Source organism: Egretta garzetta, unplaced genomic scaffold (genome assembly GCF_000687185.1).
Source record: "Egretta garzetta isolate BGI_Z169 unplaced genomic scaffold, ASM68718v1 scaffold72, whole genome shotgun sequence".
In the NCBI taxonomy this organism is placed as follows: domain Eukaryota; kingdom Metazoa; phylum Chordata; class Aves; order Pelecaniformes; family Ardeidae; genus Egretta; species Egretta garzetta.
In genome coordinates, this window is record NW_009259032.1 from 626,601 (window position 1) to 640,371 (window position 13,771).

General features: G+C 46.9%; 1 protein-coding gene across 1 annotated transcript in view; it reads left to right on the plus strand.

Annotated features, from left to right (window-relative positions):
* Positions 1-13,771, plus strand: part of EMCN (endomucin) — a 142,542-nt gene that overhangs the window by 22,126 nt on the left and 106,645 nt on the right. The window lies entirely within an intron of this gene.

Genomic DNA, 13,771 nt, shown 5'->3' on the forward strand with positions numbered 1-13,771 from the left:
GGCAATTGGTTTTTTGGGGTTTTTTTTGATAAACAGGCCACTATTTCGGTAGGTGTAAGCTGAAATCAGTGAGCAAGTGCTGGATTTGGCCAGCACGGATGAGGCTGCAGCATCTGATGGTGGTGTGCCCTCCCCAGGGGGGCTTTCTTCTCCTGGCTGCTGCCAGCATGGCTAGGCTGATGGGTCATCCTCACTCAGGCTTTGGTCGGGTACTTTCATCTCTTGGGAGTGCTGTTTTTGGGGGGCGGGGGGGAGTTAAGTAAATCCTGACACTTTACGACAACATTTCCCCAAGCAAAAAAGTTGTTTAGAAAGGAAAATGAAATAAGACCAGGTTACAGATGATGCATTGAAATGCAAATCTCTGCTGACTCTTATCAAACCTGCAGGAATGAAATAATTTTACATCACTGGGGTCAAAGAAAAGAAATAGAAACTAGGTTGGGCAGGAGCAGGGTAAAGGCCATGAAAATAAGACCTAACAGCAGCCCTGGAGTAAGCATGAATGAATGGAGATGACGGTAAACTGAATTGCATTAATTAGAAATGTAACTTTGCATACAATTAGGTTATTTGTTTAAAATGCTGGGTACACATATTTCAGCTTATTTCAGTTGCCATACCAACCCAATACAAGCATCACATAATCTTTTATCACATTATTTTGGCTATGATTACATTATTTTACAACTTTGGTTGCTAGGAGAGCACAGTACCTTTCTGCGCGCTTCAAACAATTCTCGCTTTGCAGAGACATCAGCTTCTTGTTGCTGGCCTCTGAGATAGCTCACGGAATCATTAGCAAGGCAAGAAACCGAATTATACACGTAGGAGTGAGTTGCACTGGGAAAACTCTCCGTGAGAGGATGGCTGGGATTTTCTCCTGCTGCGGGGCTGGCAGGGGTGGCTTTTGACAGAGAAGAGCCGGGAAGCGAGGAGGCAGCAGTCTGGGGGGCAGCCTTGGCGGGAGCTTTGTTTGGGAGGTAGCTTAAGCTGAGGAGCTTCTTGTGCTCTTGTTTTGATGAGTTCATATTACAGAGTACAAATTGCATTTCACACTATCAGGTTTCTTTGCTGGAAAAGCTAATAAATGCGGAGTGAGAACTCTAAAGTTGTTTCTAACATAATAGCATAAGCTGATTCCCAGTCATTGAACCGCACTTTTGCCCACAGAATAATCTAATATACCCAGAGCAAAGACAGCAGATAAGCTGTGGGGCAGCAGGGCATTGCAGAAAAGGAGCGGTTGCTATTTAGGAAATAACGACGGGCGTTTCTTGGGGTGCAAAACCCAGCAGGAAGCAGTGGCAGGCAAGGCTAAATGTGATGGTTCGCGTGGTGGAGGTGGGTGCGCATCACATCGAGGAGGCGTTGTTCTGGCACGTGGCCTTACAGATGCATTTGGGCCCCGTGTCAACGGCTTGCAAGGACCACTCTGGACAGGGGAAATACAGGGGAGAGCATGATTGCCTACAAATACTGACTGCTGAAGAAGGCAGCGCCGGGGGAGAGGGGGCAAGGCTGGAGGGAGATGTTCCTCTGCCTGGACAAAGGACCAGCAATACTTCCCTACCTCTGGTATCTCTGGAGGCTTTAATGCTTTGCAGCTTCTGGACGAAAAGGCATTGCAGGTCTGTGTGTGGACTGTGGTTACAACAGGCAATATGGAGGTCTGAAATGAATAGGAAGACAAGAAGAACACTGAAATATTTTTAAAGTGTGTTTAAAAGCCAGGAGCTGTTAGTAGGAGCAGAGCTTTTATTTTCTTTTTGCTTTTAGTTTTATTTATGATTTCAGGGGCTCTCTGGGAAGATTTTGTTCTTAAACCACACCCGGTAGTGTGAAACGGAAGAAAATTAGTTTGGCTTTTTTTCCCCTCAATCTTCTTCCCTTCTGTGCCTTACATTGAGATTGCAATTAAAACAAAAGCCCAGTTGCCCATGAAACAAACCAGAAATTCATGGGGCGGCCTGAATATCAGCCTCATCTTGTTTCCCTTTAGTCCTCTCCTTTGAGAGTTACAGTGGCTGGACAATACGGTCAGCAGTGCCAAGCCGGGGATTTGAATAACAGCGTGCATGTCTTACAAGGGAAACATGGAAGCGGCGCGTTCGTCGCTCCTTGTGGCGGCCGCGTGTCTCCTTGGAGGCACAGAGGGACAGCGATTATGGGCATGGACCTGTGGGAAGAGGGATTTGATGTCCCAGACCATGCTCCGCTTGAAAAAGCTGCCGAACTTAACATTTCTCAGCGGTACAGGACCCTCCTCCCTCCGCTGTGAAATGTCAGGCTTTGGCATCTGCAGAGTACCTCGCTGCTTAGAATGACAGCCTGGCTCTCCAAAGTGTCACCAGCAATCCAGTCCCCAATTAACGGCACGGGTTTGTGGGTTTCTGACACTGTTCTCAAAGCTCCTGTGGGCTGCTGCAGCCTACAAGCCAGGGATTGTTTCTGCTTTGCAAGACTCAAAGGAGAGGAAGGGAAAAAAGCTGGGAAGGAAAAGCTATGGTTTCATTATTCCATGCTAGCAGGATAACAGAATACATTCCCTTTAATACTAAAATGTGTCATTTGAGAAAAGATCCTGCTGTCTGATCAAGCTCTCCATTAGTTATTTTTGCATGTGCGTGCACAAATCCAGCAGCTAAGCCTACAGCACTGCTGTACATTGGAAACCAGAAAATGCTACAGGGTGTTTCTGAAGAATAGCAATTTGGAGGTTGTGGGTGGTTTGTGGGTGTAATAGAAAAGGCTGCATACTGAGGCATCTGAATTAGGCTTCTCTTTAGGCTGCTTACAGTCTCTATCAAGAATGTTAAGAACCTGATTCTGCCATCCTTATCCTCACCTACTAGCATTTGCTCCTGTGAGCACTTTTATTTACGTGCCACCCGTTGTATGCATTAGGGCCCTGACGGAGAAGCTGAATACCAGTGTGGCTGAACTCAGGTGGAAAAACACTGAGCTTTGCCACATGTATCAACGCTCCCTGTACTTTTAGCAATGGCTGAAGGCTAAGATCAGCTGGTCACCAAACCACGGCACATGGGTGACATGCCACCTGTGTCATCCCTCCACGTTGCTCGCCAGCCCAGAGGCTGCCAAGACCACCACGGTCAGCATCGGAGGGCGCACACCACGCAGTCGTTGTCTGCGTGCCACTGACTTGCACTGTCCCCCTTCTTGCATCGGCTCAATGCCCTGCCACCCCCGTGGCAGTCAGCCACAGCCACCACCATCTCGGGACCCTCAGTAGCTCTTATATGCCTGGATTGTAGGTAGGTAGATAGATAGGATAGTTTTAGACTGGATATAAGGAAGAAATTCTTTACAGTGAGGGTGGTGAAACACTGGAACAGGTTGCCCAGAGAGGTAGTGGAGGCCCCATCCTCGGAAACATTCAAGACCAGGTTGGACGGGGCTCTGAGCAACCTGATCTAGTTAGCGGTGTCCCTGCTCACTGCAGGGGGGTTGGACTAGATGGCCTCTAGGGGTCTCTTCCAACCCCAAACCTTCTATGATTCTATGGTTTGTTTTATTTTATTTTGGGAGTTTTCTTTGTTGGATTGGGGAGGTTGTTCTGCAAAACTCCCTCCTCTTCCACCTGATGCTCCGTGTTCTTGCTCAGCTCGAGGGATGCTGTGGGATGTCGTCTGAGCTCCTTGCACCTCAGAGAGGCAGACTGCCACCAGGCTGCCAGCCCACTGCACAGGCAGCTGATTCCAGCCTTGCCTAATTGGTTACCACAGAGGAAAAAAAAAACAACAGTCTTTGTGCTCCCTTGAGCTGAAGTTTTGCCTGGCTTTTAACTGCAGTAATAGCACGCTTTATGGCCTGCGCGGTCCCACTATGCATCAACACCGGAGCAGCGCAGAAGCCAAGCCACTATTTCAAGAGCATGCCTAGCAAGTTCCCCCGGTCATTTATAGCCCTTATTTTGCTAATGGAAAGTTAATCATTGGCTTGAAACTGTGCAAATATGTTAAGGGAAAGAATCACAAGATCACAGGAAGAACTCTAATGCGTCTCCTAGTACGTCCCTTTCATTTGCCTCCACAGATCACGGCTCTAAATACCTTGGGGTGAAATGTGTCTGAGCATTTCAACACCTAGCAAATATTAACTACCTCAGAGAAGGCTCGAACAAGCAGGCTTGGGGGGTGCCTTTGTGCCCCAGCCTGCAAAGTCGGGAACCTGAGGTCTGTGGAAATAGTCACTTTTAAATTCTGCCCTTCGTTTCTGTAATTTTGGGAAAGAAAATCACTGAACAGAATAACGCCACAAAAAGACTCACAACACCCAAGTCCAGTGCTCAACAAACATTACTTCATTAAGATTTTTGATGGCATTCCAAGGTAATTATGGCATCGTTACCCCTCCTTGCCTTTAGAAATGGGGAAATTAGGCGTTCTCAGAGAGTAATGCAGAGCCGACTGACTCGTGATGCCCATCAGCTCTCTGCAGATGCCCTCGTCGCTACCCAGCTCTTCTGACCTCAGGTGCGGAGCAGCCCCAGCAGCCTACCTGGTGTCCTCTGGCTAAGGAAGCTAAACGCGCTGCTAGCTGAGCTGTTGGTAAAAAGAGAGGGGGGGGAAAATAAAAGAGTCTGTGTTCAGTAACGCTGAACACCTTTCTGAAATCTACTTTTCTTGCTCAGAAGTGATATTGCGTTGACTGCCCATTGGAAACAAACATGGTAACATGAATGGCAACCCCTTCATGAGGAAACTGAACAGGTGGATTACTTATAGCTAGCTATGCTCTTTCTTATTTCCTTCAGGTCCTTCCCTAGCACTCATCACTGTTCTTCCCAGGGGAACAGTGGGATGGGTAGACTTCATCAATTCATACTCATTTTAGCGACCTATTTGGTCGAAGGAAATATGAAAACAAATCTGCAGACTTAGAATCCTAAAATCGTTTAGGTTGGAAAAGACCTTTAAGATCATCAAGTCCAACCATTAAATGAAATGTCCTTGAAATGTCCTTCTTGGTGTACCAAGGGGACTAGGCCAGTGGATCACACCTGATAATGTATTTGTCCTCCAGTAAAAAGCAAAGTCTCTTTGCACTCTTTTTTTTTTTTCCCAAGTGATGTTTACTAGAGCAGGAATCATACGCAGCTGGTTAAAAATGCATATGGCAAAGAGAAAGAAAAATAAAATTCTGGTGTTTACATAGAACGAGCAAGTGGAGAGTGTGGAAGTGCTCCATGCCTGTTGGTAATTTATCTGTGAGGTTGGGGAGGGGGGGTGTTGGTGTTTTTTAGAGACTATAATCTGGCCACCCATAGAGAACAAACTCGAACCCTGGTGGGCGGGCTTGTTTGCCTCACAGCAATGCAGCTGTGCTCTTTAAGGAACAGCATCCCATAGGAATATAGCCCGCAAAGCAAAACAGACTGGCCTTTTTCTTTCCTCAGATGTGAACCACTTGAACAAGTTGGGGAAGAAAAACACAAAAAGAAGAAAGTGTACCAGAGATGGGGTATTGCACAGTGCTATTCAGCGTCCGGAGCCATGGGTCGGCGTCCGTCTCGGGCTGTGGGTGGTGGTGCTCCTGCCCACAGCATCTCTGCGTCACCACTGCAGGCCCTGTTTCGTAGTCATATCCCTGCCCGTGACTCCCCTCGGTATGTGTCCAGTGAGATGTTTGCCAGTGAACCAGCGCAGCCTCAGCGGCCTCGCCAGCTCTCCCTCCCTTAAGCAACCAGTTTTCCATCTGCGGCAACACGCCACGTGGAAGTAAGAGTGGCTTTGTTATGTTTGTATTTCAGCTTGCTTGCTTTACTGATTTAGTGTAAATTACACTGATTTCTAGCAAATCCGACTGCTTACAAAATTAATGAGGCAAGAGAAGAGCACTACACGTAAATGCCAGGGAGCAACCTGTGCTTCTGCCATTTACGGTTGTGTTTTATTGTATTAGGAAAGCTCCCAATGAGGTACAAACTTCTACCATGCTGTACAAGTTTTAAGACCCTAATAAAAATAAGATTGAATACAATGGCCAAGAACTAGACACTTAAACAAACTGAAACCAGGCACATACTCACAAAAGAGTAATTATCTTCTCCATAACGCTGTGCTCCTACCTCTCTGGTGAGTCACACAAGGTGGCATGAGAGCAATCGTCTTACTCTCTTGCTGGATTTCATGGCAGCCTCCCCAGATAGGACTTCAAAGAAACACTGATGGGAAGCTTATCCCTGAGAGGGCTTTATTTGCTGTTGAGCACCAGGCACCGTCACTGCTTGAAGCGGATGGTGCCTCTCCCAGGGCATGATGACGTGGTTAAGTGTGGGTGCACGGGCCCCTGCCCGTGTCCTGAGCCAGACGGAGCGGAGCCAGCTGCAATTCAGAAGCTGCATTAACTTGGGTCCCAGCCCTACAGAGGACCTGATTATTTGTTGGCCAGTTGTTTTCCAGGACCTTGACTAGTCTCCTTACATGGTGCTGAGGGTATCACACAGCAGGTTTGGAGGTAGTCCTTGTCCTTTGGTGCTCTGTATACCCCTGCTCCTGGAGAACTGCAGTATCTTGCTGCAACATATCTTCTGTTGTTCAAGCATGGATGAAGCATGTTCCACATGGCCTGAAGTTGCACCAGCACAGGTTTAGGTTAGACATTAGGAAAAATTTCTTCACTGAAAAGGGTTGTCAGGCATGGGAATGGGCTGCCCAGGGAGGTGGTCGAGTCCTCATCCCTGGAGGTATTTAAAAGACGGGTAGACGAGGAGCTTAGGGGCGTGGTTTAGTGGTGGGATGGCAGGGTTAGGTTAATGGTTGGACTTGATGATCTTAAAGGTCTTTTCCAACCTAAACGATTCTATGATTTCTATGATTTTATGAAGGCAGATGTCTACAATCCCATCTGCCTCTACAAAACACTGATAAACACTTTAAGCCCCCTCCTGCTAGGGACCAATCTGACCAACACTGCATAACATACTCTTTCCATAGGTCATGAATGATTATGTCAAGTGAGCTTTTGTCTTAGACCTAAAGAGTAAATCAGTAAATTCCTTCCCTCACTTCTAAGATCAGTACAAAGTCAGTCATGACTCCAGAAGCCATTTCTCTGACTGAGAGGTGCCAAAATCCACAAGTAGTGCAAATGCACAACAGCCTCTCATAAGAAGTCCCTCGGGAGTAGGCAACCCAGACATGCTGGCCCTGGGAATGACCATCCGAGAAGGTATGCCAGCATGGGAAAATACCTCTTGGTTCACAGCTTTCTCTCATGTTTTTTTCTTCCCAGCTGCTGTGGTGCTGGCTGAAGAGGCTGCTGTCCCTCACACACCGTGGCTGCCACCTCCAACCCACCAGCACAGGGGAACAGGTAGGTCCTTCTCAAACCTCTTTCCATCCAAAGGTGCTGAAGTAGCAATAGCTGCTGGGGCGAGTGACCAGCTGGTAGTAACTGAGAGATGCTGAGAGGCTGCTGCTCTGGGAAGGCTGCAGCCTCTGGCAGGGCTCAGTGGGGAGCCCAACTTCTGTGGGAGATCCCAGGCTATGTGGATGCACCAGATAAAACTTTAGTGTCTGTGGGACCATGGTTTTCAGCTGAGAAATGCGCCAGGCCCAAGGTAGCTCTTCACACTCTGCTTCAGTGTTGGCAAAAAGACTCTTGGATCACGTAGGGCTTGGGTCTAAAGAAACCTGGTTTTAACAAATCATAGCTACTTTTTATTTATGTCCTCCTGGTCCCAACTTTCTAGAGATTTTTGTCTTTTACTTTATGGTAGGGCGTCAATGTTACTGTGCAGGTGGTGCACCTACTTCTGCATTTAATTTGGTCTTATTCATAATTGCATCCCAGAGGAAATGCCAAGTGTACTACAGGCAAACGCAAGAGTACAGACGCTCCTCCAGGTCTGCCATGTGCTCTGGTGGAAAGAGGCCTCTGTGGGTACTCGGTCACCCTCAGAGCCCAAATTGTCCCTCTGATCTGATCACAGTTCCAAGCCCTTCTGCTTGAAGACACCTGACCATACTTCTGGCACATGAAACAAGACCAAGGGGAGGCAGGTGCTTTAGATTGGGGTAGTTATGCCACACAGATATACGAGCTGCTCAAATGCTGCCAGAGGTTTCCTGCAGCCTTTATGCTGACGTCTGACCTGCTGCCTGGGTTCAGCCAGAAGGAGGTGTTTGCGGATGCGGGTGGTGGTTGCCGATTCAGGCCTCCTTGGATTTAGATGATGAGCCGGAGGTGTTCAGCTCTTCTAGCAGATCTATGCCCAGGTGTCCTTCTGAACCGTTAATTGATCAACCAGGGAGGTGTTAATTGCTGTGTTTGTTACAGCTGCAGCTGACTATTTCAGGCTGTAGGCAAACTGCTCTATGCTACTTTCTGACCCTAAGGTGGTTTCTGGGGTCTATGCAGGCTGCTGCAGCAGAGAAGGCTTTGCAGTGGGGAAAAAAAAAAAAAATCTATCAGAAGTACCAGTGGGACAGAAGGGGAGTGAACGTCCCTTCGGGTTTGCTGGACTGGCTTTGGCAAGAGGTGGTTAGCCAGACAGAAGGTAGGTGAGCAGTGGGGGAGCAAGCTGCACAGTGTCTGTGTGCCGCAGCCTGAAAGATGCATCTCTTGCTTTTCTTGGTTACTTTTTAGCCTTGTTGCTTCTAGTGATGAGCTTTGGGGGCCTCTGTGCTGCTAGGGGGCTGTGCTCTCTTGTGGAGGCATCAGGTTTGCTTGGGGTGGATGGGACTACAGCAGCATCTGTGCACAGGGCTTGCCGCTTGGCCCCACAGCCCCAGCCATCCTCCAGCTGCAAAGCAACCTGCAAGTGCTGCTTTCGACAGGTTTTCCTTTCCCCTCTGCTGCGGCCACAAAGCCGTAACATGCGGTGCATGTCTGAAGCATTCATTTTGGCCTAATGGTTTCTTAATCCTTAGCAGGCGGGGAGGGCAGGGGGTGGGGGCGACATGCTGACGTTATGCGAGCAGCAGACAGCTCTGTCCTCAATACCTCAAGGTACTCTAAATTAATGCTGATAAAGCTGGCAGCCTATGCTAATCCTCAACTAAATGCATGAAAACTGATTAATAAAACAAAGCTTCAAGCTCCAGGAGCTCCTGCATTCAGGTCACTGACCGTATTTTAAGGAACAGGCTTTTGTGCTTGTACATGGTTTGTGTTCCTGTGGTGGGGAGGCAGAAGTGACAACCAGGGCCCCGTGCTGGTCTCTGGCATGGCATGGCTTCTCCCAAGGTCTTCTCCCCTGGACAGAAAAAAATTGCCATTACGTATTCTTTTTGCTAAATCCTCCGCTTATGTCCTATTAAGTGTTTCCTGATGTTTTGTACTAATGTTCTCATTATTTAGTAGTGACAAAAGAATATATTTTGTTTCCAGGAGAGCAAAAGCCTTATTTTCTAACCGTGTTTATCTCACTTGGGAGTTTATTCTAAATGCAGTGCTATTAAGACTGCATAAATTTAAGCCAGGAGTGGTTTATGACATGCTTAAAGTGTATCTCTAATTCACTTATACTAGTGAATTGGGCAGGAGGTAAAATGCATATTATTTCTTCTGGATGCAGTCCGAGGGCTTAGCTATACCTAATTCAGCTGAAGTTAATGAAATATTTCAGTCCAAGAAACAGAGACCTCTGCCCCAAGGATCTGCCCTTGATGGGAAGGCAATGGGAGTCCTTCCACTAATGCCTTCAACATGTCTTGCTGCCGCCACCATGGGCCTGCACCCACAGAACAGCCAGGAAACAATAAATAGCTGTAGGTTTGCTGTATTGCAAGGCCAGCATTTGTCACATATCCTTTAAGAACTACCCTCGTGGTTGACTGCTTTGCTGTGATTAAGCCACAAAGAATTTGGAGATTCCACCAGCCTCTGTGCTGGGATTTGCCTTCATCCTTTTAAGGGGGCTGTTATTATTATCATGCTCTTTGCTGGGACAAATTTGGTCAAAAGATTGCAGACTGCTTTCCCAAACCAAACAATTCAAACTTGTAACCCATCAAAGTGGGCTCCCTCCGTCCACCCCTTGGCTTTCACCCGTGCCTCCATCCCTCCAGGTCAACTGAAGCTCTCAATGAGATGCGGCACAGGGGACTCTCCAAGGGTTAAATGCAGAAATTTGCTGGCCAGAGCTTATCCCAGCTGTAGGCCGAGCCTGCTTTCGTGAGCTGTTGTCTTAGCAGAGATGCCCTACCTTCTCAAAATGTTTGAAGGCATGTGTTATTCCCGAGCCGCTCAAGCATGGGAATTCACAGCCATTTTCTTCAGCCTTTGCCAGGATCTGTAAGCTGCAGTTTGGATTCTGTGCAAAGCCCTCCGAGCACAAAGCCTTGCACCAACAGCTAATGCTCGCTCCTGCTGCAGACCAAAGGGTACATTTGCAAGCAAAAAAGTACAGAAAGCATTCGTCGCCTATGCAGTTTAGAGATGTCACTTAGCATCCCAGGCTCTGACTTCCAAGCGCATTCTTCCTTCAGTGCGAAACCTGTGACAGAAAATTGGATTTCACTGAAGTATGAGGTGTTCAAAACACTCATTGCTTCTGTCACACTTGAAAAACAGCTCCCTCTCAGCCCTGAGATGTATTAATATCCTTCCCCTGTCGCTTCCTCCAAGTTCAGCTACAATAGGAATGAAATTCAGTGGAAGTTGCAAGTACCAGATCATTTTTGTCAAGAGATGGCAACAAATCATTATGGAGCAAGTTATATTTAATCAGCATTTTTCAGAAACTCACAGGCTGGTTTTTTCCCCCCCACCACCCCTTCTCTCTCTAAAGTAAAATTAAGTTCATTTCAAAACTGGATGAACCTTCTGTATTCACTTAGTCTAGTTTCGACAGGGCAGTCTGAGCTAAAATAAGGCAGTGCTGGTCCTGAGCTCAAACAAAGGAAACGGAGAGACCCAAGGGGTCTGTGCAAGGGAGGGAGTGGAAGTCCCTCCATCGCTGTGCAGAGCTCGTCCCACGTTCTCCCTGGGTGATGGAGATTTCGCCCTGTGCTGCTGGCCGTGGGGAACAGTGTGCAGCCCCTTGAGGAAGCCGTGATGCATCTTGTGTTGTTCTGTCAGAAGTAAAATTTAATTAAGATGGAGGAGGTGGTGGGTTTCTAGCTGAGGAGAGGAACAGAAAGACTTGCCTCCAAGAGGAACGTAACCAGCAGGGCTCTGTAGAAGGATTGTAGGACTTGCTAGACATTTCTTTTTTAAACCTGCAAAATCTGAAAAGCAAATTAATAGCCATTCCATGAGTCATTCCGTGAAACCCGTAGCAAGCTGTGAAATTTTACTCAACGGCTCAACTTCTAAGTTGTTTGGGCTATTTTTCCCCCATAAGGGGGGGATGGGAAAGAGAGAGCAGGAAGCTACAAACTGGGAAGGACTAATGCCAAAAGGGAGAGACTCTCTGCCAGAGCTGAATTTCATTCCTCTCCAGCACTTCGGCAGAAAACCCACCAAGAGCTTCCATCGCAGAAGGTTTAAGTGGGGGGCCACAGGTGATGCAGCAGTTTTGTGCCAAGCAGCTATGTGGGATGGTGAAGGCCGTCTCGCAAAGTTGACCCCTGGCAGGAGGGGTACAGTGAGAAGGACACAAACCTGTGCATGTGTGCTGCATCTGCTGAGAATATCGGGGCTGTGAATAAAGGGGCTCTGGGTAAAGGCAAATTAAGTGATTCGTGAGTGGGTTGTCTCTGTTTTATACTACTTTAGATCAAATCACCACTGTGATATTTGGGCTGTTTTATCAGACTAAAATTTTGAGTGTCATATACCACAAATAATTTTGCTGACATGATAAAACTTTTGCTGGAACGAGAAATCATCAGGCATAGTACTGAGTTCCTGTGAAAGATGTCCTTTTGTTTTCTTGGGATACCAAAACAGGGACAGGGATTAGGCCCCATTCTTCTGTTGGTTCACTAGATCTTCTCTGTCTCCATGCTCTTCTTTGCTTTTGGGAAATCACAGGCTTATCTGAGGGTCACTCAAGCATCCTCAGGTAGAGTTCTCCCAACTGACAAGCTGCCCCCATTTTGCCATTTTTTTTCCTTTCCCCAGACCCTTCTTCCACTTTAAATTCGCTGCAGCACCAAAGAAATCACATGTTCTTCAGCAACGCTTAGTGTGGTTGGTTTTAGGCTAGCGCTGACAGCAAGCCTGCTGTCTTCAAAACCTCCTGAGGGGCCTGGATGCTATTGCATGGGGATTCTGTATTACTCGGGCTCTGAAATATCCCAGCCCAAGACCTCCATGTTTTTTAAGGGAATTAAACTATTTTCAGGAAGAAGAAGAAAAAAAAAATATCTTCTACTGATGAGACAAAGTAACATCTTCTGTGCTCAGGGCAAATTTCTCTTCCTAGATCAGCATAGAATCATTTAGGTTGGAAAAGACCTTTAAGATCATGAAGTCCAACCCTTAACCATGCCAGATTGCATCACAGGTTGGGAGCGGCTCAGATATATGGGGAACGGGGTGGGGACCTGTTTGCCGTGCAGTGCCCATGTAACCCTGCAACGCTGGTGTTGACGTGGCAAACCACTAGTCGCTGCCTTGAGGTTTGAGCTGAGTTAGAATTCAGCAACTCTAGTGATTATTTGAAATGCTTGAACTGGCAAGATTAATCTGGTATTTCAACCTCCAGAACCCCAAGTTCATGCATGGGATTTCTAGTACTTGTTACGTCCTATACTGACTGAATGCAGCAAATAGGCAAAGCCCAGCCATTCTGCTGTGACAAGGTCACAGAAATCCAAGACAAAACAAGATCTTCTCCACACTTTTATGTGAGTAAAATTCAAATTTAGTTTAAAAAAAAAAAAAAGGCAAGAGTTAGAGAATGCCTCTGTTCTTTTTCTCTCTCTTGTTTGTTCCATTATACTCATTATTCCGCTTTCCTACGTGACATCTGTAGAAGTCCAGCTCCTATCCCAGGGGCACAGCAAATCTTTCCTGGCATGATACAGAAACACAGTATTGGAGGACTTTTTAAGCAGATGGAGCTGGTTCAGTTTTAAATAAGTCTGAGGAATAATGCTGTTCGGTTAACATAAAAAACTTTTGTCCTTTGCTATCAATAGCTTTGCCCCTTTCTCGTATATCATTATAGCATTTCTATGCTGCATGTAAGGCTCACCTGTACGCGTGAAAAAAAAATATTCTTCTAGTAAAAAATGTATTTTATTCCACTTGTATCCTTCAACTTACTCTAATAAGAAGTATTAATGTTATGAATGGTATAGATGGTGGAGTTCAAGCACTCTGTATGAAACGTCATGTAAACATAGGCAATTGGGTCTGGCACACTGACAGCCGCTCTGGTGGCTGCTGAGAACCTGAAGGTTAAAGGATGCTTTGCCTCTGACACTCACCCCTTCTGGAGGTCCCCTTGACTCGCAGAGGGGCTAGAAAGGAGAAGGGTTTCCCTGTTTAGTTTAATGAGAACATGCAATTCAGGGCTAGGGCTTTCTAGCTAAGGCTTTACCAGAACCTACAGTAGATTTCTCTTCAGCGTCTCCTGGTTGTCCACCCCCAGTTTGCCCCTCTCCCGGCGTGGGGGAAGAAGACGTACCTACATTTCAGCCACTGCCAACATAGTATAAAACCACTGCTTGCTGGTTTGTATCCTGTTAGTGGGCGCCAGGGTGGCTAAAGTGTGGTCATGCAGCTTGGTCTGTTGCCTTTCCTGCAAGAAAAATAAAGTTTGCTAGGATGGCAGCTGGGGGAGGGAATACCTTTAAGCCTTGCAGCTAAATCACTCAGACTTCAGGTTTAATCACTCCTCCAAGGG